Below are 23,448 nucleotides of genomic sequence, written 5' to 3'. Positions count from 1 at the left end.
TTCTCATAGATGGAGGGTGATAGGCAGGGTTACACCATGATAAGAGTGGCTTTCCCCTGCCTTCATCTGGGAACAACCTCCAGCTAAGCCTTCCAGGAACATTCATAGTATCTTCAGTTTCCATGGTGACTTGCAGGGCTAGCTCCCATGGGGAGTCTAAAGGATTATAGTTCTGTTCTTCAGACCCTCTAGGTACCAGGATAGAACCTGACCCAGGCACTGGCAAAGTGCCAGGTGGTGGGTGCACCGAAGTTGGAGGTCAGAAGCCAACGGGAGCTAGAAAGCAAATACAAAACAACTCTGCTGTTCTTAGCTTTCTTACACAAGAACTTAAATTCTGAATCAAGCATCATTCTACTGCTCTTATAACTTTCATCTCAATCATTTCAGGAGTTTCCCTCTGTCCTTCTCCCTGGGGTTGGAACTAAGTTCTTGAGCTTACATAGCATCAAGTGGGAGAGTTCTAACTGGTTCCCAGTCTGTGTGGTGTGTCCACCCGACATCTGCTAAGCTGAACGTCACCCCTGCTGCCCCTGCACAGATGTCCACCGAGACCTGTACATTCTCCATCTGGTCCATGCTGGTCACTGCATTCTTCCTGCTCCCCTGTGTTTTCGAAGTTTTCTGCTTTAAATATGTGAACAAAAAGGTCATTAAAATATTGTTATTTAAATGTATTTTTAATATTGCTGTATGTTGCTTTTCTGTCTTAAAAGTGTGGGTCTGGGGTGGAAAATGGGCAGGATTTGCAACAAGCTCTAGATAAAGGTCATTGCTTGAAAGCAAAACTAGGACAATTCAACAGATAATAGGTGCAAAGCAAACCCACCTCAAGATGTGTTTATCAGCTTCTTGCTGGGGATTCTCGGGAGAATCCATGGAGCCCTGGATCTCTGTGCAGGAAGGTGTGATCAGAATGTAACTGAGCAAACAAAGCTGCCCTGCCCTGTGGCTTTCGAGCCCAGCTGGCTGAAGCAGGTGGCAATGCACCAAATGGGGCTGTGTCTCAGGAGAATACAGAAATATATTAGGCCTTCCAGGAGAACCCAAACTATAAATATGCAAATGTACTCCCTCCAGATAGATTCCTCGTTTGGAGATTATGGTTTCTGGAGCCAAAAACACTTTTGTTCTGTGTCTCTGACATTGTCCAAAGGAGAGGATGACCTGGCCAGCCCACATAAATGTTCTGGTTCTGTGAGCTGGCCCTAGTGTGGAAATGGGTCTTTATTGATTTTAAAGAGAGAAGAAGGGAGAAGGAGAGGGAGAGAGAGATAAAAACATCAGTTAGAGAGAAACATAGATGGAGTCCATAACCCGGGCCCTTGCCCTGACCAGGAATTGAACCAGTGAACTTTTGATGCATGGGATGATACTCAACCAATGGAGCCACACCAGCCGGGCTAGACTGATGGAGTTTGATGATGGCACTGTCCATTAAGATAAGCCCACCTTTTACAAACCTTTCTAAAAAGCAGTATGTCAATTTGTATCCAGCCTTTAAAAAGTCCAGACCTTTTGATCCAGTAACTCCTCTTCTAATAATTGAAAGAAATTCATATGCAGATTTATACACAATAGTGTACATTATGATATTAGCCAAAATGCTACAAAATGGAAACAACCTCATGGTTCAATAATAATCAAAATAAGATTAAATAAATCATGGTGTACCCATACATTGGCCTCATATGAAGCCATTAACAATGATTTTCAAAGAATTTTTTTTAAATATATTTTATTGATTTTTTACAGAGAGGAAGGGAGAGAGATAGAGAGTTAGAAACATCGATGAGAGAGAAACATCGATCAGCTGCCTCCTGCACATCTCCTACTGGGGATGTGCCTGCAACCCACGTACATGCCCTTGACCAGAATCGAACCTGGGACCTTTCAGTCCGAAGGCCGATACATTGGCCTCATATGAAGCCATTAACAATGATTTTCAAAGAATTTTATTCACAATGGGAAATGTTCATAATATAGTAAATTTAAGATTGGGATTCAGAAGTATCTATATAGTATTATTTTAATTTTATAAAATTATTACATGCATATTTCTAAGTAAAATATTAAAAAATAATATATCAACTCTTTAGGTATTTATAGCTGGCAGTTTTTATTTTCTTCTTTGTATCCCCTATCAGAGAGACAGGTTTTTTGTTTATTTGTTTGTAAAAATAATTGAATCTATTTGTTATTTTACCAAGCTCACCACTTTATTTTATGACAGTAATTTGGAATTCAAAGATCTATTAGAAAAAGCACATACCAGGCTAGCCTAGCCATGAACATTAGACAAGTGACTTCATTTCTCTATACCTGAGTTTCCTCATCTATTTCATGGCTATCCTGATTATTTAATAAGACTAGAGGCCTGGTGTATGAAATTCTTGCACTCAGGGGGGAGGGGTAGTCTCTCAGCCCGGCCTGCACCCTCTTGCAATCCAGGAGCCCCGTGATTGATCGCCCCCACAGAGGGAGGCCCTGCCCACCCGCTGCAGCGCTGCCGCTGGGTAGCCTGTGCCTCCCTCTTTGGAGCAATCATGGAGCCCCCCCAATTGATTGCCCTGCAGGCCAGTGGCCTGGGCCTCCCTCTGCAAGGCGATCATGGAGTGATGGTGGGGACCCCTAACCAATCCCATTGCTCCTGCCTTGGCTGGCCTGGCACCAGTGGGTGTCATAGCATGGTCGTCCGGACAGTTGTTCCGCTATTTGGCCATTCAGTTAATTTGCATATTATGCTTTTATTATTATAGACTAGAGGCCTGGTGCATGAATTCATGCACAGTTGGGGTTCCTCGGCCTGGCCTGTGGGGATCGGGCCAAAACCGGCTCTCTGACATCCCCCGAAGGGTCCTGGATTGCGAGAGGGCGGTTCTCGGGTGATGCACCCCGGAATTGGGCTCCCTCCTCTCTGGTTCCAGGTGTGTTACCCGAGAACTGCAGCTGCCAAGTCACCGCAGCTCCTGTGTTGAGCATCTGCCCCATGGTGGTCAGTGTGCATCATAGCGACTGGTCAACCGATTGGTTGTTCAATCATTTGGTCGCTTAGGCTTTTATATATATAGATTAGAGGCCTGGTGCACGAAATTCTTGCACCGGGGGGGTGGTGTCCCTCAGCCCATCCTGCACTCTCTCCAATCTGGGACCCCTCGAGGGGTGTCCGACTGCCAGTTTAGGCCCGATGCAGGATCAGGCAGTTGGACATCCCTCTCGCAATCCAGGACCGCTGACTCCTAACTGCCCACCTGCCTGCCTGCCTGATCACCCCTAACCACTCTGCCTCCCCTAACCTCTCTGCCTGCCTGCCTGATCACACCTAACCTCCTCTGCCTGCCTGCCTGCCTGATCGCCCCTAACCTCTCTGCCTGTCTGCCTGATCATCCCTAACTGCTCCCCTGCCTGCTTGATCACCCCTAATTGCTCTCCCCTGCCAGCCTGATTGCCCCTAACTGCCTCTGCCACCATGGCTTTGTCCAGAAGGACGTCTGGAAGGATGTCCGGAAGATGTCCAGTCTATCCAGTCTAATTAGCATATCACCCTTTTATTAGTATAGATAATAAGTATACGGTGATGAGCATGTAAGTGTTCAATAAATGTTAGATTCTTTCCCCTGCTTCTCTCTTCCCCTCTTCTATTTTAGTTTTACCATTAACAAGTAATAAGAAGAATATGAGTATTGAGATCTGATTTGTGTACCGTTATATTACCTCTTATAAATTAATTGAAGAGCCTGATGGTTGTGGTCTTTAAAAGCACATGTTTCAAAAAGGAGGAAAATACCTATGCTTAAGGAAGATGTTATGTAACAAGAGGAGGTTTCAGAGAGAATGCAGATGTTCTTAGCTATTATTTTCATCTGTCTCCTATTAAGAAGAAATGCCATCACACCAGAAGGAAGGAAATTGAAGGTCAAGATAGGAGAACAGATAGTGGAAAACTATGTTAACCAAATACACAAATTGGACTCTGCCTCTCTTTTGGCTGCAACATGAAGTTACATTCCATAGGAGGCCACTGTTCAAATATTGCATATCTGTCTTTGAACTCATGGAATTTCTCTTGGACCCCTTAAACCACAATGAGAGCACTGAGGGTCAGGGGAGTGTGGATGGGAGAGGATTTGGGATAAAGAGGTCTTTAGAGAGAATGGTTTGTGTGCTGAGGTATTTCCCGTTCAGAGAGAGAGGGAGAGAGAGAGAGAGAGAGAGAGAGAGAGAGAGAGAGAGAGAGAATGAGTTCAAAGGAGAGCAGTTTGGAATCTGAGGCTGAAGATGGGACATGGGAAAGTGGGGCCTGATTCCTGCCTAAAAATCTAAAAAAATAAGAAGGCTTGAAAAACTTGTTGGGCCTAGGAAGTGAAGACCCTACAAAAGTACCAAAAAGGAGCTTTTCTGCGGTGACTTCTCAGTACCACCCCACCCCAGAGGAGTAAGATTCCAGGTTTGCAAGCTGAGGGAGGAGGAGAAAAAGTTAAAAAAAAAAAAAAAAAAAGAAAGCCCAGCAAAGGCTTTCACCCGCTGTGAGCTTCCTGACTACCTCAGCCCTGAGTGATGAGGAAGATTTAACATTAAGCAAAGCTTACAGTATTGCTCATTATATAGGAGTAGATTTTGAATATCTAAATGAAGACTGTACTTGGTGACTGAAATTGATCATAGTTATGTGAGTGACAAATTTTCATCCACATGGAATTTCACAGAGAAATTCCACCAACAGCAGAAGGCTATTCCTCACTGAATTAATTTTAAGGAACAAATGAAGACAAAATAAAGTTGTTTTTCTTACACTTCAAAAGTTCATTTATACCAAATACACTACGTAGCTTGCTTAAATGAGTTTAAGTCAGCCAGTCCAAACAAATGACCTCCCAGATGACCATAAGAGTCACCTGTAAAATCTTTGAGATATTCTAGAAAACAATAGTAGCCAAAAGAATGAAAATAGAAAATGTAATCCTGATTTTAAAATGAGGGCATAGATGAAATTTATAACTTGATTGACAAGTACCACCAGTACCAACAACAATATAGATGGGATTATTAAACAGATGGTTTTCTGAAATTTTACAAAGAAAGTGATGTTTGCCAGGAACTAGTGCTGAGTCACTATGAAGAAATCTAATCTCATTTCTGTTTTGGATGAATTATTAGCTTAGTGGATTGGGAGGATGTCATTGGCTTGTGTCTTATTTCTCTGAGGCCTATTCTAAATCCCTCATGATTCTCTTGTGCAAAGGTGGAACTGTGTCAGTGGGGACTAGGAGGTAGATTTGTAGTTGGTTAGACCAGTGGTTGGCAAACTGCAGCTTGCGAGCCACATGTGGCTCTTTGGCCCCTTGAGTGTGGCTCTTCCACAAAATACTATGTGCGGGCGCACACATACAGTGCGATTGAAACTTCATGGCCCATGCGCAGAAGTCGGTATTTTGTGGAAGAGCCACACTCAAGGGGCCAAAGAGCCGCATGTGGCTCGCGAGCTGCGGTTTGCCGAGCCGCAGTTTGCCGACCACTAGGTTAGACAATCGTTCTCTGAGAGTGTTGACTAATGAATTCTTGTCACCCTGGAGGCAAGTCTGTGGTGGCATTCCAGTGGGCTTTGTTCAGGTTCTGTCCAGGTTAATATTTTTTATTAATAACTTGAAAGGAGGCATTAAAGCCAATTTTATCAAAAAGTGTGGAAGACACTCAGGCAGAAGAGATAGTGAACACGTGTGAAAGATTATAAATTTTTAAAAACTTGCAGTCATATCTGCTGACACACTTTGGCAATGCAGTTTGAAAAATCTGCAATCATGACAAGGACTGCTTAAGTCTGATTCAAGTGCAGTCTTTCACTCTCAGACAAATGCCAACTTGCACAGCCCACTGATAATGTGGGCCCCCTTGGTTACATCATTCTCTATGCCACCATCCCCAGGGTCAGCCTCTATCTTATTCCCATTAACTGTATTGACATCCCAGCTCCTCCCCACAAACAGGTCCCAAAATTATGAAGCAAACCCCACTGCGGTCCTTGAGTTCCTCAAGATCTTCCTAGGCTTAGGCCCCTTCCCTGGGCATCCTGCCACCTCAGGGCCCATTATTAGTATCCCCAGAGCTCTGTGAAGAGAGCCGAAATTCCTTTCCCTCTTTCCATTAAGTGTCTACTTGTTCCAACATCCTAATCCCATATGTCCATGTACAAAAATATATGTACTTCCCACCAGTACAAAATCTCACAGGAATGAATGTCAAGTCTGTGTTGTTTAAAAATTCAGTTACACCAGTTCAGAATGGGGGAGATTTGTCTTGACAGGAGTCTATATTGAGCCTTTGGGTCAGTTTGCTTAAGACCAATTTGCCTAAAGTCAATTTACTTAGAGCCCCAACTTCTGAAAACATATCTTAAGAGTACATTTGTGGCTCTTAAGGATAAAAATCACTCCAACTATATAAAGCATTTAAAATGCTGGATGACTCCTCCTGTTTTACCTTTTAAAAATATTTTATTAATTAGTAAGCCAATTTTAAGACATTTCTACGTTGATTTCACATTTCTGTAAGTTATTTTTAAACTTATAGTATATCACTTGGCAACTTCTAATAAAGTTCTACTCGTAGGTAGATGCCCTAGAGAAACCAGTATGTATTTACACGAATATGAACAAAAAGTTCACTCTGGTTTTATTCTTTTAAAAAAACACACAAAAGCCCTAACTGGTTTGGCTCAGTGGATAGAGCATCGGCCTGCGGACTGAAAGGTCCCAGGTTTGATTCCGGCCAAGGGCATGTACCTTGGTTGCGGGCACATCCCCAGTAGGAAGTATGCAGGAGGCAGATGATCAATGTTTCTCTCTCATCGATGTTTCTGGCTCTCTATCCCTCTCCCTCCCTCTCTGTGAAAAATCAATAAAATATATTTAAAAAACACACACACAAAAGAAAAACAGGACAAGCTTGCTTTTTCTTATGTAGTAAATGTCAATTATTGAAACAAAGAGATTTCAATGGAAGTTCACCTTATAGATGCATAAATAATTAACTTCCAAAGTTCTATAAAAGTAAAACACATTAATAATTACCTGTGAATAGCTCCTACAACTTGATATTTTTATAATTCAATGGACAAGAAAGGCTCAAGAATCTCATTATGCCTCTCTGATAAAATAGATTTGCTCTGTATGATGTCATTTATTGTGTTAGTATTAATATTATTATAAAGATTATTTTATTGGTCTCAGATATTTTGCTATGTTTTACTGTAGGGGTGGGGAACCTTTTTTTTGCCAAGGGCCATTGGGTATCTATAAGATCATTCACGAGCCATACGAAATTATTAGCTTAAAAATTAGCCTGCTATATGTGGTCAAACATTTGATTAACTCACCCCTAATGAATTGGCAGGGCCAGACCAAATGATTTTGCGGGCCTTATATGGCCTGCGGGCTGGATATTCCCCACCCCTGTTTTACTGGATCCTCTATCAAGCCACACTTTTTCTATTTTATACTAAGAATTTGAACACCCAAGTCACAAATAAAAAAAGTAGACATGGCTCATAAACATGGGTAAAGATTTTCAACCTTATTCATAATTTAAAAAAATAAAAAAATATCACTTTTTCCTTATCAGATTGGCAAAGGTAAAGAATTTGATAATATACAATGTTTAGCAAGAGTAAAGAAAACAAGTGATATTACATTTTAATGATACAGACCCTTTGGAATATAATGTGTACTATCTATCCAAATTTAAAATGCACATGACCTCTGACCTACTAATTCCATTTCTAGGAATCATGAAGGGTTTTAATTTGAAGCCCTCAACATTGCCTCCACGCAAGACAATTATTCTGTCCTTAAAAGCCCTGAAACCTGGCATTGACTTAGCCTCCTTACAGATGAAAGTCCTTTCAGGCATCCATTTCCAGAATAGGAAGGTTTCATATGGAATATTTCCTCTGCTAAGTAATTTTCCTCCACAATCAGTTTATCTAGAGTTTCTGAAAACTTCAGCTGCCTTCACATTAGCACTCACAGATTCACCACTCACTTTCACATTATGTAATGAATAACCACCCTGAGGTAGCAATAAAATCAACATGCAGTTGGGTCCAGCCTTTTCTTTCAACATCGCAAACAAACTTTTTGTTTTGATCATAATCTTCTTGATGTTGAGAGGGATGCAATTCTATGTCTGGTTTTTAACCTAATCATTAGAAGCTTCTCTATGTCTGATATAAGCCCTCTTCAAACTTTTGTTCGTCCGGTTGATTTAATGAAGCAGATCCTTTAACAGCTTCCGTCACTTTGTGCTTTTGTTCAAGATCGTAGCTGTGGTGGGATGGGACATACCTGACTGGTGAATAATAACCATCACTGATTTCCACTTTCATACTTCTTAATAACTTTTAATCTTATTTTTAGGTCAGTCACTCAATGTGGCCTCTTCCTGGCAACATTAGCAGTGGATTTTGTAAACTCTTACTGACAATTTTTTTTCTGAGAGTCCATTCTCATCCTCTCCCATGATGTCCACAGTCGAAAATATCAATGCAACGAAAGTGGCAAAGATCACGATGCACTTCTTCTGGGACTGACAGTTCCAAGGTCAGATGGCCATTTGCCAGGGTGGGTAGAAGGTCATTCACTGCAGGATTTTCCCATCTAGGGACCCCTCCCCGGGGGAGTTTGTAAACGCTTACGATAAATTTCTACACTTTTGCCTAAGAATCTTTTAGTCTGTGAATTTTATTCTTCAAACTTCAAAGGACATGAATCCACAATGAGAGTCTGAACCCACCAAACTCCGCGTCTCATAATGTTGCTATGGGTAATGCTTGGTAAAATTCCCAACTGAGCCTGGGCTCCTAGTTTTGGCCATGTTATTTTTTTCCCTCTGATTAGGTGAAGGGAAGATATTAATATATTATGCCCATTGTTCTTGGACAAGGTAGGCTGAGTCACAGTGCTCTTTTCTGTAAGGTATCTGTCTGGGAGCCCTGATGAGAATGAGCATTAGCCACTAATCCCTTGGTGAGAGACCCTTTGGTTAAGGAATCCTGTTTGCTTCTTGTTTGCTCCATAAATAGACTAGGGATAACTGTGCTACTTTGTGTCCCACATAAGATAGAAGAGAGGAATAAACAGATTGCATCCTGGGTCATAATATCTGTTCTAGAAAGAAGAATGAGAGAAATAAATACTCCTGCTCCCTTTTCTGGAAGAGTTGCTCAGCTCAAGCATAGAGTGAACAGCTGTGTGGATAATGCTTTTATTATTTTCTTTTCTCTCTTTCTTTTTTGATGCTACATTTGGTATGAATTAGCCAGTCTGAAAGCTCATTTTGGCTTTGAGGAAGAAAGCCCTCAAGTTTGGCAGGCCCTGAAACAGATGTCTCTAGCATCTTAGCTAATAAACCCACTACCCTCTGGGGGAGCAAGATGGCATGTCAAAAAGGTCAGAAGCACAGTCTCTGGAGTCAGACCAACCAAGGGTTGAATCCTGACAAACTGTTTTACTTCTTCAGGCCTCAGTTTCCTCATCTATAAATTAAAATTAATAACTACTTCACCAGGTCGGAGTTGAATGAGATAATATGTCTAAAGCCCCTGGTACATAATAGTCTTTATGTTATTGTTACTCTCATGATAAGAACACAGAGGTTGTGGGAGTTTAGAGATTTAAGAGGAAACACATAATGGAAAATAATCAATAACAATCTCAGAACATGGAGAAGTCTGGAAATTTTGAATATGAGGAATAGTTGAGGAAACTGAAGCAGTTTTACCTGGAAGAGAAAGAATTGTCAAATATTTGAAGAACTACATTGTATTTCAATAGGAGTTAAAAAGCCACCTGACAGGATGTCCTGTGCTGGATGGTCCTTTCAACTCTAAATAGAACTCTGGACCGCAGGGCTCTGCCCTGAAGACAAAAGAGATTGGAGTGTTAAGGCATGGCTCACAGTTGGCAGCTAATGATGACCAGGCACATTAGATGGAGTAGGCTGAGCAGAGACAAACCTGGCCCTCTGGCTGGGCCAAAAAGACCTGGAACCCAGAACATCCCAGGGAAGGGAGCAGGTAGTAATTTACCCCAATTGGACCGTAAGAGGCCTTTTGGAAAGATTCTAATGCTATTCCTAGTATTCTGTGCACTTTGGAGAGGCCACCTCAGGTCAAAGAAGCCTCCTCCCGGGTGGAGTAGAGTTTGTTTCTCTGTGGTCTGGCCAGGAAGCGCCAAGCTGGGTGGTCGAGAGGCTGGCCGCCTTGGCTAGGAGGCTGCATGACTGGCCAACTGGAGACGCCTCCAGAGAGCAGACTGACCCGCTGTGACAGGTCAGTTCGTCAGCCACTGTTGCTGCCTGCAGAGCATCCTCCTGCAGCCAGCTGATTTTCTCATTGCTAGGCTTGTAAATGGCGTGATTTATGACTGTGCTCATCCATGCTGGCCCTGGGTATACATGCTTTCCCTTCCAGGCTGGAAAGTGAATAATGAATTAATCACTCTGCCTCAGGTTCAATACAGAACTGAGTGTGTGCAGACTTTATTGTCCTGTGCTAGCCAAGTCAAACTCTTAATTTACACTCCTAATCCATTTGAGTTTGTGCACTTCTGCCTGTTCCTGGGAAGCTGCAGCCTCATGGCTTCTTGCTCTCTGAGGAAGCCTCACTTCCCCCTCCCTCAAAGAGTGAATGCCAGAGATTTCTGGGTACTCAGAGAAGCCAAGCCACTTCCTCAGAGACTGCTCTCTGGGATTTCTCCTGTCTTGAATGGGGCTGTTTAGAGCAGTGATGGCAAACCTATGACACGCGTGTCAGAGGTGACACGCGAACTCATTTTTTTGGTTGATTTTTCTTTGTTAAATGGCATTTAAATATATAAAATAATTATCAAAAATATAAGTCTTTGTTTTACTATGGTTGCAAATATCAAAAAATTTCTGTATGTGACACAGCACCAGAGTTAAGTTAGGGCTTTTCAAAATGCTGACACGCCGAGCTCAAAAGGTTCGCCATCACCGGTTTAGAGGATTCTCCGCATCAAAAGAACAGCTGAACTGCCTGATGCCAGCCCATGTGCATGGCATGGAGAAGGCACACAGAAAATGTTTGTTGAATGAATTACCCAGGCTCTTCAGACATAGATGTTTATCAAAACTAATGTAGTGGATTATCTTTTCCCTTGTTCTGGTTCTGCAGGGCTTTGGGGAAAGACTTTTTACTAGGTCCCAGTTCTGATGAGATCTGAGTGAGGACATGAGGCAAATTTTTTCTCGGGTTCACTGGGAAGCCGTGGGAAGTGAAGCATGCATTTGAAGATTTGGATCTTTCCCAGATTAGCCATTTTTCTTCATCTCCCAGAAACCAAAGTCATAATCAGTTGCCTTTTACCCAATGCTGGAATATAAAAAGCAGTGGAAGGGAGGAGAAAATGGCGGCAGAATAGGCAGACCTGTCTTGCACCTCATTCCCATGGCCAGACTGGAAATACAACTAAATTGGAGAACATCCACCCGGAATTAACATCTGAGGCCCAGCTGAGGAGAGACAGAAAACAAGGAAGGACAGAAAACACCTAGAGACAGGTAGGAAGGGCTGCGAGGTTGTGAGAGGGGTGGCAGGCTGGCGGGCTGAAGGAAGAGGAGGAAGCGGTGTTATGGGAAAATCTGTTCCCTCAGAAAAATAGAAGCCTGGCCCAGGCTGAGCATCAGAGCTGTATCCCATGGCAGCAGGCATAACATCCAACCATGATTAGGAAAAGCCGCAGGGCTTCTGGCTCCTGGGGAGTCTGTACCTGAGACCACAGCCAGGAAAGGCTGCCTGGAAAGGCAGGCCCCTGCGAAAGGTGGCGCTGCGAGGGGAAGGCAGCAAGGTGCTGGGGGGAGAGAAAGCTGCAGTTTCCTTGTAGTTTTTGATTTCCTAAACCCAGAACACAGGACTTTTCTATTGCAAACACTCATGGGAGGCTTTGCAGGGGTGGGGAGCGGGGCGGGGTTCAGACTTGAGGTGCCTGAGGAGAGGTGGGGATGGAAGCAGGGCAGGGAGCCATGGCCAGGAGTCCTGCATTGGAATGTTCTTAGGCTTCCAAACCTAAACGACCATTTCTCCACAGAGGAGCTAGCCCCTCCCAGTAGCCTCAGGACAGGTGATACAGCCTGCATTCTGAGCTTTACAGAGGAAACAAAGGCAGGGGCCAAGCTTATAGGGCTGAACAGTCTCAAGGAGCCCTCAGTGACTGGATTGGAAGAGGGGCCTTCTGCTCCACTACTCTGGGAACCAACCAGACTGATAAAACTCCAGGGTCCCAGCTGATCCCATTGGTCTCCATACAAGGATTTCTGTCCAGTCAAGGCAGAGTAATATTTTGGGCCACTCACAGGAGAGTGGCTCCGAGACAGAAAAACACACCCATCATATTCCCTGAAAGCAAACTAGCACCAACCCCACTTAAACACCTGTCAGAAACAAACTTTTGAGTGATTAAGATTGACAGCTGGTGGACAGGAAAAGAGGGCAGATTGGCCCCTCCTGCTTGCAGCCAAGGCCTGTGGAGACAGACACAAGCAGTGGACCAGTGGATCACTTGAAGCTTCAAGCAGGGTGCTAAAAGCCAAAAGACAGTGCCGGACACTGGTTAGCACCTAAGTACCTAACAGGAAGCCCAGAATTGACAGAACAGAAGAGTGGGGTCCTAAGCCAGCTCTCATGGGGCATTAAAAATTGGCTAAAGTGAACAGCACTTCACTTTTTTATTTTTTATTTTTGCACCTTTTTCTTCTTTTCTTCTCTTTTTTCCCCTCCTGCTTTTCTTCTCCTTTTTCCTTTTTGGTTTTCCCCTTTCATTTCTTTTTCCCACATTAAAAAATTGATCTTCTTTATCTATCTGCTTTATTGATTTGTTATTATTCTAGTCTCTGTTGGTTTATTCATACATCTAATTTTTTCTCCCTGCTCCTACTCAATTTCCCCTTCTCTTTTCTTTTTTTTCACTACTCAATTTTTTCCTCTCTTCTCTTGCTCTTTTCTTCTTCTCCTAATTTTTTAACTTGTTTCACTTCCTAAATTTAGGTCTATCTGCTCTCTCCTCTATTCTCCTTCTCAAAAATTTTTTATTGTCTTCTCACTTTTTTCCCCTCCCTCCTCTATTCTAAACTGTGGTCCTTCCTCTATTTCTCCAATTTCTTAACCTTGTTTTCTTTATTTAAGCTCTGCATCTACAGATTCTGCCCCCCTCCCCTTGTTGGGTGTTTTTTGCTTGTGCTTTTTGGTTTATTTGTTACTTTTATTGTGTTTTCTCCCCATATTTTTTCTTTCTATTTTTCCCTATCATTCTTGCTCTCTTTTTTCTTTCCTAAGTCTCTTTACTTTGGTGATCACTTTTGTTTGTGTTATAGGGGTCTCATGTACGTTCCTGTTCTGTTCCTCCTGTGTGGTGTCTTGTCTTATATATTGTGCTATTTGGTTAGTCAGCACCTCCACAATGGCTGGCATAATGTGGTAGGGAGCAAGCCACACAATCAGGCACCCTGAGAGGAGACTCCATTCATGAATGGGACAATAACATTCAAGACCCAACTACATCAAGAGAACCCAAATATCTCAAGTAGAGGGGGCTCCCTAGAACACTCAGCCCAGGAAACCTACGAGACTGCACCACTGGGTACCACAAAACATCTGTTACATAAGACCAACCCCCAAAATCTGGGTGACATAGCAGTTTTATCTAATACATAGAAACAAATGCAAAAGTATAGCAAAAATGGGGAGGCAAAAAACAACTTCTAAATGAAAGAAAAGGAGGAATTACCAGAAACAGAGGTAAATTAAATGGAAGCAAGTAATTTGTCACAAAAAGAATTCAGAGAAATGGTTATAAGGATGCTCAAATGTCTGGATGAGAAATACATGCAACTCAATGAGAATTATAAGGAACTGAATGAGAAATGCAACAACATGAGTAAGAATCAAGAGGAAATGAAGAATGATATAGCTGCAATAAAGCACACAAGAAAAGGTTTCAACAGTAGACAAGAAGAAGCTGAGGACCAAATCAGTAAGTTAGAAAACAAGGTAGGAAAAAACAAAACAAAACACCCAAGCAGAGCAGCAACTGGAAATAAATTAAAAAGCAGGAGGAAAGTCTAAGAGAGCTTTGGGACAACACGAAATGTAATAACATCCGCATAATAGGGGTGCAAAGGAGAGGAAACTGAGCAAGGAATAGAAAACCTGTTTGAAGAAATAATGACAGAAAACTTTCTTGATATTGGGAAGAAAAAAGTCACACAAGTCCAAGAAGCACAAAGAGTCCCAATCAAGATGAACCCAAAAAGACTGTCACCAATACACATCATAATTAAATTGGCAAACGTAAAAGACAAAGAAAGAATCTTAAAGGCTGCAAGAGAGACAGAAAGTTACCTACAAGGGATCTCCAATTAGACTATCAACTGATTTCTCAACAGAAACACATCAGGCCAGAAGGGAATAGAATGAAATATACAAAGTGATGAAAAGCAAGGGACTGAATCCAAGAATACTCTGTCCAGCAAGGCTATCATTCAAAATTGAAGATGAAATCAGGAGCTTCACAGACAAAAAAAAAAAAAAAAAAAGGCTAAGGGAGTTTATTACAACCAAACCAGCAATGCAAGAAATGCTAAAGGGACTGTTGTAAAAAGAAGAAATAGAAAGGGAATAAGGAACACAGGCATACAGAATAAAAATGGAAACAAACAAGTACCTATGAATAATAACCTTAAACATAAATGTACTAAATGCTCCAATCAAAAGACACAGGGTAGCTGAATGGATTAGAAAACATGACCCATATATATGCTGTCTACAAGAGACCCACTTCAATACAAAGGACTCACACAGACTGAAAGTGAAGGGATGGAAAAAAAATTTCAGGCAAATGGAAATGAAAAAAAAAAAAAGCTGGGGTAGCAATACTTATAGCTGATAAAATAGACCTCAAAGTCTATAACAAGAGATATGGAAGGCCACTTCAAAAGATTAAAGTGATTCATACAACAAGAGGCTATAACCCTTGTAAACATATATGCACCCAATACAGGAGCATCGATATATATATATATATATATATATATATATATATATATATATATATATATATAATTTTTTTTTCTGGAGGATATCAAGGGAGAAATTGACAGCAATACAATCATAGTATGGGACTTTAAAACCCACTGACATCACTGAATAAATCTTCTAGACAAAAAATCAATAAGGAAACAGCAATCCTAAATGACACTCTAGAACAGATAGAACTAATTTACATCTTCAGAACATTCCACCACAAAGCTATGGAATATACATTCTTCTCAAGTGCACATGGGACATTTTCAAAGATAGACCACATTAGGACACAAGATAAGTCTCTACGAAAAATCAAGAAGATTGAAATCATGTCAAGCATCTTCTCAGACCACAATGGCATGAAATTAGAAATCAGTTACAATAAAATGCTCAAAAACAATCAAATACATGGAGGCTAAATAGCATGCTATCAAACAATGAATGGGTTACCAAAGAGATCAAAGAACAAATAAAAAACATCCTGGAAACAAATAAAAATGAACACACAACAATCCAAAATCTATGGAACACAGTGAGAGCAGTCCTGAGAGGGAACTTCATAGCACTACAGGACAACCTCAAAAAATAAGAAAAACTGGCAATAAGTTGTCTAATACTACAACTTAGAAAGAGGACAACAAGAAAAGCCCAGAACAAGTAGAAGGAAAATAATAATAAAGATCAGAGAGGAAATAAATGACATACATAGACACCCAAAACAAGCAAACAAAAGATCAAGAAAACCAAGAGCTTGTTCTTCAAAAGGATAAACAAGATTGATGAACCTCTAGCCAGACTCACCAGGAAACAAAGAGAGGGGATCCAAAAAAAAAAAAACAATATTGAAACGAAAGAGGTGAAGTAACAACTGACCCCACAGAAATGCAAAGAATCGTAAAAAAAAAAAAAATACTGTGAATGACTTTATTCCAACAAACAGGGCAACCTGGACAAAATGGACATATTCCTAGAAAAATACAACCTTCCACCCTAACTGGTTTGGCTCAGTGGATAGAGCATCGGCCTGCGGACTGAAAAGTCCCAGGTTCGATTCTGGTCAGGTGCATGTACCTTGGTTGCGGGCACACCCCCAGGAGGAGGTGTGCAGGAGGCAGCTGATTGATGTTTTTTGTGTGTGTGTTTTTAAAATATATTTTTATTGACTTCAGAGAGGAAGGGAGAAGGAGAGAGAGATAGAAACATCAATGATGAGAGAGAATCATTGATTGGCTGCCTCCTGCACATCCCCTACTGGGGATCGAGCCCACAACTCAGGCATGTGCCCTTGACCAGAATCGAACCCGGGACCTTTCAGTCCACAGGCTGACGTTCTATCCACTAAGCCAAACCGGCTAGGGCTGATGCTTTTCTCTCATCAATGTTTCTATCTCTCTATCCCTCTCCCTGCCTCTCTGTAAAAAATCAATAAAAATATATTTTTAAAAAAAGAAAAAGAAAAATACAACCTTCCAAAACTCAATCAGGAAGAATGATGAAATTGAAGCAGTAATGAAAAACAAAACAAAATAAAACAAACAAACAAAAAACAACTCCCAGCAAACAAAAGCCCTGGTCCAGACAGACTCACAGGGGAGTTTTACCAATATTTAAAGAACTAACAACTATTCTCCTCAAACTCTTCCAAAAAAATTGAAGAGGAAAGAACACTTTCAATCTCTTTCTATGAGGCCAGCATTACCCAAATTCCAAAACCAAATAAAGACACCAAAAAGAAAGTGAACTACATGCCAATATCCCTGATGAACATAGATGCTAAAATCCTCAAATTTTTAGCAAATCGGATGCAGCAATACATTTAAAAGATCATACATCTTGATCAAGTGGGATTTATTCTGGGAATGCAAGGCTGGTACAATATTCACAAAACAATAAATGTGATACAGCATATAAAGAAATTGCAAGATAAAAATCACATGATCATATCAATCGATGCAGGAAAAGCATTCAACAAAATCCAACACTCTTTTTTTTCTTTTTTTTAAATTTTGTTTTATTGCTTAAAGTATTACAAAGAGTATTACATATGTCTCCTTTCCCCACCCCCCTTGACATTTCCCCGGCCTCCCCTATCCCCCAGTGTCTTGTGTCCATTGGTTATGCTTATATGCATGCATGCAAGTCCTTCGGTTGATCTCTTACCCCCCTCCCTCCCGCCCCCCAACCCTCCCCAGCCTTCCCGCTGTAGTTTGACAGTCCCAACACTCTTTTTTGATAAAAACTTTCAGCAAAGTGGAAACACAATAAAGGCCATATATTCAAAATCTACAGCCAACTTAATACTCAATGAATAAAAACTAAAATCATTTCCCCTTAAGAATAGGAACAAGACAGGTATTTCACCACTCTTGTTCAACATAGTCCTGAAAATCCTGGCTATAATGATCAGACAAGAAGAAGAAATAAAAGGCATCCAAATGGAAAGAAGGAGGTAAAATTGTCATTATTCATAGATGACATGATACTATATGTAGTAAACCCTAAAGACTCCATAAAAAACCTATTAGACTTAATAAATAAATTTGGAAACATAACAGGATACAAAATTAACACCCAAAAATCCATAGCCTTTTTATATACCAATAGTGAACTCTAAGAAAGAGAAATTTTAAAAAAAACAATCCCATTTACCATTGCAACAAAAAAATTAAGATAGTTAGGAATAAAATTAACCAAGGAGGCAAAAGCCCTGTACTCTGAAAACTACAGGGCATTGAAAAAAGAGAGAGGAAGATATAAACAAGTGGAAGAATATACCATGTTCATGGATTGGTATAATCAACATCATTAAAATGTCCATATTACCCAAAGCAATCTAGAGATTGAATGAAATCTCTATGAAAATACCAATGGCTTATTTCACAGACGTAGATCAAACACTCCAAAAATATATAAGGAACCATAAAAGACCCCGAATAGCTGCAGCAATCTTGAGAAAGAAGAACAAAGTTGCAGGAATCACAATAGCAGATATCAAGTTACACTACAAAGCCAGTGTGCTCAAAACAGACGGGTACTGGCACAAGAACAGGCATATAAATCAATGGAACAGAATAGAGACCCCAGAAATTGACCCAAGCCACTACACTCAATTAGTATTTGACAAAGGAGGGGAGAACATACATTGGAGCAAAGATAGTCTCTTTAATAAATGGTGTTGGGAAAATTGGGCAGGTACATACAAAAAAATGAAACTAGACCACCAACTTACACCATACACAAGAATAAACTCAAAATGGATAAAAGATTTAAATGTAAGATGTGAAACCATCCTATATAATAAAAGGCTAATATGCAAATTAAACAAATGGTGGAACAGCTGGTTGCTATGATGCGCACTGACCACCAGGGGGCAGACATTCAGTGCAGGAGCTGCCCCCTGGTGGTCAGTGCACTCCCACAGCCAACCTCCTGTGGCCGGCCAACCTCCCCCAGCTGGCCAACATCCCATCATCCCTCCCCCCGGCTGGCCAGCTCCCACCTCCATCGGCCCCAATGGGAGGAGGGGCTGGCTGGATTGTCAACCCCCTGCGGTACCTCCCCAAAGCCAGCCAACCTCCCTCATTCCCTCCCCCTGGGCGCCCACCCTCCGCGAATTTCTCCCCCCCGCCCCCTCCCCCCCCCCCCCCACCGGCCAGCTGCCCCCTCATCGGCCCCAGTGGGAGGAGCGGCTGGCCAAACTTCCTCCCCCCAGCTGGACAACTTCCCACAGTCCCTCCCCTTGGCTGGCAGGTCCCCCTGATCAGCCCTGATTGTTGGACAGGCCAAGGGATCCCACCCATGCATGAATTTTTCCACCAGACCTCTAGTAAAAGTTCTATAAGAAACCATAGGCTCCAAAATCTCAGACATCTCTCATAGCAAAATGTTTACTGGTACATCTCCTAGGACAATGGAAAGTAAGGAGAAAATAAAGAAATAGGACTACATGAAAATAAAAACTCTGCACAACAAAATAACAAGAAATCTCACTATGTGGGAGAACATAGCACTGGTATGTCTGAGAAGGGGTTAATCTCCAAAATATATAGGGAATTCATACAATTTAGCAAAGGAAGACAATCCAATTAAAAAATGGGCAAAGGACCTAACTAGACACTTCTCCACAGCACACATACAGATGGCCAAGAGACATATGAAAAAATGCTCAAAGTCACTGATATTCAGAGAGATGCAAATTAAAATGACAATGAGGTATCGCCTCACACCTGTCAGAATGGCTATCATCAACAAATCAACAAATGACTAGTGCTGGCAAGGATGTGGAGAAAAGGGAACCCTGGTACACTGCTGGTGGGAATGCAGACTGGTACAGCCATTATGGAAAACAGTATGGAGTTTCCTCAAAAAATTAAAAATAGGACTCCCATTTGACCCAGTGATTCCACTTCTAGGAATATATCTTAAGAAACCAGAAACACTCATCAGAAAGAATATATGCACCTCTATATTCATAGCAGCACAATTTACAATAGTTAATATTTAGAAACATCCTAAGTGCCCATCAGCAAATGAGTGGATAAAGATCTATGGTACATTTACACAATGGAATACTATGTGGCAATAAAAAAGAAAAACTTTTACCATTTGTAGCAGTATGGATACACCTGGAGAGTATTATGCTGAGCAAAATAAGCTAGTCAGAGAAAGATAAGTATCACATGATCTCACTCATATATGGAATCTAAGGAACCAAATAAACTGATGATCAAAAATAGACCCAAACCACCCACCTACCCACCACCACCACACCACACCACCACAAAACAACATAGACCCAGAGACACAGAAGTATGAACAGACTGTTGAACCTCAAAGGGAAGGCAAGGGAGGATAGGTAGGAAGAGATCAACCAATGAACTTGTATACATATATGCATAACCTGTGGACACAGACAACAGGGGGGAGGGGGGAAGGATGTGAGTGGGCTGGAAGAGATTAATGGGGGGAAAAGAAGGACCTATGTAATACTTTCAACAATAAAGATTAAAAAATAAAAATAATAAAAATTAAAAATAAAAAGCAGTGGACCTTTGGGGTTTGCATGAAAAAGTCTGACTCAGGCTCATACTGATGTGGTCCAGGAAGGGGACACATCTAGTCTAGGGTATGTTCTCCTAGGCCCAGAGAAGCAGAGATGCTGCCTTGCCCATCTCATAATGCAATTTTTCCATAGCATAGCCCTGGACCTGCAGCCTAGAACAACCCCTACACCTGAGCCTCTCTTTCATGGAGTTTTCTTCATTGTTCTGTTCTCTGAGACCTTTCTTCCTGCCTTGCTGCTTGTTGGGGTACCTTCTTCCCTCACTCTCTAAGATCTACCTCTAAAGCTATCTCCCCATGAAACATTTCAGACCTCTTCACATTAGTGTGGGATTTTTTCTTTCCCTTTGACCTCAGCCACACATTGTCCCTCACTGAACCTTTGTCTGACTTTGATCCATTTCTTATGTCCTGGCCAATTGAGCATGGCTTCTTCATTCTCACTGTAGTCACAGGTAAAAATGTAAGAACAAGAAAAATCTGAGGACAGACCCCACACTTGCCATCAGGCACCTCCTTACAGACCAGATACAACTGCCTTCTTTTGTCCACTAAGCAACAACATTTAAAACATTTATAGAGCCCCTACTCTGCCCAGGCACTGGAGTTGCAACAGTGAACATAACTTTATCTCTTCTTTTTCTCCTCTCCAGATTCAAGACACATCAACTTTCATAGTGCTCTGAAGCCTTCCATGATCCCTCCTGCCCCAGGGCCTTGATATATGTTCTCCTATATTCTTGGAACATTCATATTCGCCTTCTCTTCTAGTTTATGCATTCTGATCTTTCAGAGCTCAATTTAAACACCAATTCTTTAAGAATGGCTATTCTGGAACCATCACCAACACCACTACATCTTTCCCTTGCCCTTTGGGCTGACCATTTCCACTGAAATTATAATCACAATTATAATCACAATGATTAATTATGTAGTCATTTGTTTAATATTTACTCCACCAGAGATGTAACCTCCCTGAGGGCAGGGCCAAGGCTATTTCGCTCACTGCTCCACTTTCATTGCTTAGAACAGGACTTTATTTGGCCTGTCTCCCATATTAAATGTTGAGTGATCCTTCTCTTGTAGCTCCAAAGAAGTTGCCCAGGGTCAGTCACAAGCCAAGTCTGACATTAGCCTGCACAAGAGTTCCTCTCAATAGGCTCAGAAACAACACATCCAGTGGCCAGCTTCAGACAATATTACAGTAGGATCCAATAAGCTTCACAAGCAGCACATCCAAAGGAATATCTTCATAGATACCAAACCCTTCCACTTCATGTGGTCAGTTCCTGCACAGCAGCTCACACGCCATGGTCAGGGTTGAGCCTCAGAGTCAGCCAGCCTGAGGGTCAATCCCATGCATGAATGGGCCAGTAGCAATCAACACTCAATTCAATAGTAGAGCTCACATACCTCACAGAAAAAACATTCCTGCAGCACCCAGCTCAGGTAATCAAAGAGACTGCACCCCACAGGACACTGACTACTTAAGACCACCACTTGAAGATTGAAAGTCATAGCACATTTAGCTAATACATAGAAACAAACATGAAGAGGCAGCCAAAATGGAGAGACAAAGAAAAGGCCCCAAATGAATGAACAGGAGAAATCTCCAGAAAAAGAGCTAAATTAAATAAAGGCAAGCAATTTATATAGAGAGTTCAAAGAATTGATTATAACAATGCTCAACAGCATGAAAAAGGACATAGAAACATAGAAACCATTAAAAAAGACCAGTCATAAATGAAGAATACAATATTTGAAATGAAGAATATACTAGAAGAAATAAACAATACATTGGATGAAGCAGAGGATCAAATCAGAGATTTGGAAGACAAGATGGGGAAAAAACACCCAGCCAGAGCAGAAAAAAAAGAAAGAGAAAAAATGATAATTTAAGGAGCCTCTGGGACAATTTCAAGCATACCAACATTTGCTTCATTGGGGAGCCAGAAGGAGAAGAGAAAGAGCAAGATATTGAAACCTATTTAAAGAAATAATGACAGAAAACTTCCCCTACCTGATGAAATAAATAGACATATAAGTCCAGGAAGCACAGAGAGTCCCAAACAAGAGGAATCCAAAAAGGCACACACCAAGACACATCATAATTAAAATGCCAAAGATTAAAGACAAAGAGAGAATTTTAAAAGCAGCAAGAGAAAAGCAGTTAGTTACCTACAAAGAAGTTCTCATGAGACTGACAACTGATTTCTCAACAGAAACATTTCAGGCCAGAAGAAATTAGCATTAAATATTCAAAGTAATGAAAAGAAAGAACTTACAACCAAGACTACTTTGCCAAGCAAGGCTATCATTTAAAATTAGAGAAATAAAGAGCTCCTAGACAAAAATAAAATATAAAATAAAATAAAATATCTAAAGGGCTAAAGGAATTTGTTAATACCAAGCAAGTATTACAAGAAATTCTAAAAGTCCTGCTTTAAGATGAAGGAGGAGGAAGAAGAGGAGGAGGAGGAGGAGGAGGAACAGAGGAACATAATTAAAATAATAAAATGGCAATAAACATGTACCTATCAATAATCTCTTTAAATGTTTAAATGTAAATGGTTTAAATGGTACATTAAGAAAACAAGACCCATATATATGTGGTCCAGAAGAGACCCACCTGAGAATGAAAGATACACACAGACTTTTAAAAAAGTGGATGGAAAAAGATATACCATGCAAATGAAAAAAAAAATAAAGCTGGGGTAGCAATACTTAATATCTGACAAAATAGACTTTAAAACAAAGGCTACAGTAAGGACAAATCAGGATAGTACATAATGATAAAGGGAATAATTCAAAAGAATATAACCCTTGTAGACATCTATGCACCCAACATAGGAGGATCTAAATATATAAAGCAAATCTTGATGGACATAAAGTGAGATATTGACAGTAATACAGTCACATTACAGGATTTTAACACCCCATTGTTATCAATGGATAAATCTTCCAGACAGAAACTCAACAAGGAAATGGTGGCCTTAAATGACATGCTAGATCAGATGGATTTAATGAATATTTTCAGAGGATTTCACCCCAAAGAAGCAAAATATACATTCTTCTTAAGTACACATGGAACATTTTCTAGGATAGACCACAAGTTAGAACACAAAATAAATCTTAATAAATTTAAAAACATGGAAATAATATCAAGCATCTTCTCTGACCATAATGGTTTGAAACTAAAAATGAAGCATAAGAAAAAAATTATAATTACTCAAAGACATGGAGGTTAAATAAGATGTTATTAAACAATGAATGGGTTAACAATGAGATCAAGGAAC

The sequence above is a fragment of the Myotis lucifugus genome, unplaced genomic scaffold (genome assembly GCF_000147115.1).
Source record: "Myotis lucifugus unplaced genomic scaffold, Myoluc2.0 scaffold_41, whole genome shotgun sequence".
Classification (NCBI taxonomy): Eukaryota; Metazoa; Chordata; class Mammalia; order Chiroptera; family Vespertilionidae; genus Myotis; species Myotis lucifugus.
Note: the sequence above shows the minus strand (reverse complement) of the source record.